The sequence below is a fragment of the Lygodium microphyllum genome, chromosome 15, assembly GCF_053477565.2.
Source record: "Lygodium microphyllum isolate KBCC chromosome 15, Lygodium_microphyllum_v1.1.10, whole genome shotgun sequence".
Classification (NCBI taxonomy): Eukaryota; Viridiplantae; Streptophyta; class Polypodiopsida; order Schizaeales; family Lygodiaceae; genus Lygodium; species Lygodium microphyllum.
This window is the reverse complement of record NC_141149.1, coordinates 113549858-113553760: the sequence shown is the minus strand read 5'-3', so window position 1 is coordinate 113553760 and position 3903 is coordinate 113549858.

Here is a 3903-nt window from a genome sequence, read left to right as displayed (position 1 = left end):
GGGTATTACTCATGGTTCCCATGCAATCTCACTATTTACATAAAACAATAATATCTTTAAGGTGTCATGCACCCTAGGAAAGTTAAATAATTAAAGTTCAATATCTAGGACCCCAAATATTTGTTGTAATATATTTCTCAAGTTTTGGGCTCACTCTTTAGCAAGTTATAATTCAAAATTACACGTGTATAAAAGTGCAATGAGTGAGTGAGTTGGCAATATTTCACTTAGACACACCAAATGAGTTGTTGACATTATAGTTGTATGAAATGGAGTAACTAGCTATGGGTGCCCAAGAGTAAAACTTTGTGTCCATGTGTAAAATAGACAACCTCATATTTATAGTGGGAAATCAATCAAGTAACTAATTTTGGTAGTGGAAAATTAAACAAAGCTTATCTTCTCTTACTTTCTCATAACTTCTACTCCATCTATTATCCTACTTGCAATAGAGACATTGCAACTTCATCTCATGGGAATTTTAGAGAAGTAGGGTGTGCATCTTATGGATTATTTCGTGCTTCAATCTTGCTACCTTTCTCTTTGCCTTCTATTGCTCAGAGAGAGAGAGAGAGAGAGAGAGAGAGAGAGAGAGAGAGAGAGAGAGAGAGAGAGAGAGAGAGAGAGAGAGAGAGAGAGAGAGAGAGAGAGAGAGAGAGAGAGAGAGAGAGAGAGAGAGAGAGAGAGAGAGAGAGAGAGAGAGAGAGAGAGAGAGAGAGAGCTCTCATTGACTTGGAGCAATGAGTTAATGTGTGGAGCTCACAACATCAAGGAGCATGAAGCATTGAAGATACACCACCATAGATTTTGTAGAGCTTGAAAACTCATCAATCACTTCTAGAATACACTCTATCTATGAATTTCTTAAAATTTTTAATGTGTAGATGGGTCATAGGATAGAGTTGCGATTACACTATTATGTGGATATTCATGGCGTTAATGACAAGTGTAACAGTGAGAGATTGCATCACAATAGTTAGTAGAGAGTACATGAAATAATATGCACCAATTTGTTTGGATCTAGCATAGCATAGGCACAAGTAGACATTTTCATTCCATTCTTGAGACCCAATGGACTCTCAAAAGCCACCTATCCTAATCATCGTCAAGAGGAATATGTTGTACACTAGTGGGATGATCTCATTAAGATGTGCGTAGTAGTGGAAATTTTACATGATGTCACATATTTTCTAGCTATAGAATAGCGACCTAATGATAAGCACATAAGCCCTTTCCCAATGAAGATGATGATACCACATATCGAAATGCACATATACATATATAATAAACCTTTCTTTTTGTATGTATGTCAAGGAGTGAGAAATAGCCTTACTAAATCAATGAGTTTTGAGATGATAATGAGTGATTGGATGGAATCTATATTTTAAAAAGTTTGAGAAAAAAATTGGATGTGTAAAGATATTATTGTTGAGTCTTGGCATGTAAGGTTATCAAAAGGATTGACCATGTGGACATTGATAATAGACCGCCTAAATGGGTCCGCACATCTACACGTAGCATATCGGTGGTTATTATGATCCTCTCATGGCAACTAACTTATTACTTATTATATTTAGTTTGTTGCACCTATCTACATCTGACATATTTATAATGCTAATTGATAAGTATAGTTAGTCATGCACTATTTGACTTAGTAGACCACTTTTCTTTATGTTGTATCTTATCTATACTTTGTACACATTGTACTGTGTGTAAAAAAAGAAGAAGAAACTAGCAAGAAAATATTTTGGTTTTCATCTCTCTTCTTATGTTCTTGAATGAGCTTCCTCTTGTGTGCATGCTGCTATGTGTTTGGTAGGACAACTCAAGAAAATCCCCCACCATGTGATTCATGACATGGTATCACAGTGGTGCCACTAAGAGAGTGTAGTTTTGAAGGCTAAAATAAAGGAGAAGAAGCAAGGATTTGAGAAAAAAGAAATGGGTAGAAACTCTTCCATTCTTCCACTTTTTCTCTTGGATACTTCTTATGGGGGCAAAGAACCAGGGTAGAGCAAATATCTCACATTATTGTGAGATTTGGTGTGGGAGCATGTTGAGGGTTGATATGACTATGTTTTTGGCTGTTTTTTGTTGCATATTTGGCTACTTTTTGGCTGATTTATATGATGATTCATTGGTTTCAAAGTGTTTGAGAGATTTTTGGACAAGGTTGAATATGTTTGAGAAGTTCATGACGTTTTTCAATGGAGATATGATGTGTTGAAAGGTTCTGTTAAGTGTCTGATTGGTTTTGTTTAGCTTCTATTTTGTTTTTATTTCTTTTTGTGTGAGACATTGGAATAAATATTGATGGAGTTTAAGAGTGTTTGGAATCTTATTGAATGATTTTTTATGGTTTTGAATGGTTTTAGTTAAGTTGAATGCTTTCTATTAAGCTTCTGTTGAGCTTCTATAGAGCCTATGTCTCTACTCTATTTTTGCTCTGTATGCCTCTGTAAGTGTTTTGTGGGATGAACTTGTGGCTTGGGAAAGTTTTATAATCTTGGAAAGAGACGAATACGAGTTCAAAATAGTTCAAAGAAGTAGATGAAGTAGCTACTAAAGACTCAAGATTGAAGTGACAGTGACACTATTGAGCTATGAAAGGACAATGTAGTGGCTCTGTTGACCCTTCATCTCAGACATACCTCTTCACAGGGGTATCCATGACTAAACAGGGATTATGGATGATTATTGTTGATTATTCCAATGTACCATTGGGAGAGAGAGCAAGTGAGAGAGTGTGTGTGAGTGAGAGATAGCCAATTTTTTATGCAAAATAATGTATCTATGAGTGAGAGATTATGAGAGAGACTATAAAGACTATGAAGCTATTGAAGATGAATACTATGTGATGATTTCCATTCAAAGTGGAGTATTCCTTTGTGTTATTTTATTCTTTTAATGAATAATGAGTTGAAGTTTTGTTGTAATAAATCCATGAGAGAATTGTTATACGAAGCTGCGTTAAGATTTGAGAAGTTTGGTGTTGTTTTTCTTCTTGTGGTTGATTAAAATATGAAGAACATGCTTGTTGATGATACAATATAGATTTTGTTACAATAGATTCCCTATTAATCTTGATGTCTCTCTTGGAGCTCCATGTTTTTGGTGCACAACTGGGGAAATCGCCATCAACAAGCACCAACAAAGGTTGAAAATGGAAGAAGTGGCATTGTTAAAGAGGAAGAAAAGCAATAGAAGATTGGAGAATCCCTGCTCTACTATTGACGAATTTTAGATCTTCATTGCCAAAATCACCTTCTATAAGAAGTTTATCCCTCAATGGAGGAAGCATATCACTATCTTGATGTGGGCTCTATGTGATAAACTAATTTCACTATCCTTTGAAGCTACAGAAAGTTGTATCACAAAAGCCGATTGTTTCCCAGAAAACTAAAAAGAGAGGCAAAAATAGAGAAAATGACCATCCATGGGAGATTTGACCTTCATTGAAGAATTTCCAGACATCATCAAGTGAGAGATTATCAAGAAGCTTTAGAAGTCATGGTCAGTTGAAGTTCACAAGAACAAGAAGGAAAATAGTTGGAATCTATTCGTGGGCTCAGTAGTAAGATATGTGGGATGCTTAGTGCACTGGCAAGCTTCTGTTTGTCCAATTGGCAACCCATTGGAAACTAGTAGACAGAGTGTTCTTCATAACCTTTGCTATTGAAACCCTCCGAAGTTGGTATTATCAAGACAATGGCACTATGGCCATCCTCAAAAGAATGAGCTTTGATACCTTCAAAACTAAATATCTTCCCCGCTGTAGTGGAATGAAAGTTGAATTCAGAGACGTTGAAAAGAAGGAAGTAGAATAAATATAGCAAGAGAATCCTCTAGAGACATGGAGCTAACTCCCTAATGAATGACGCAATCAAGAGGCAAGTGCTAGAA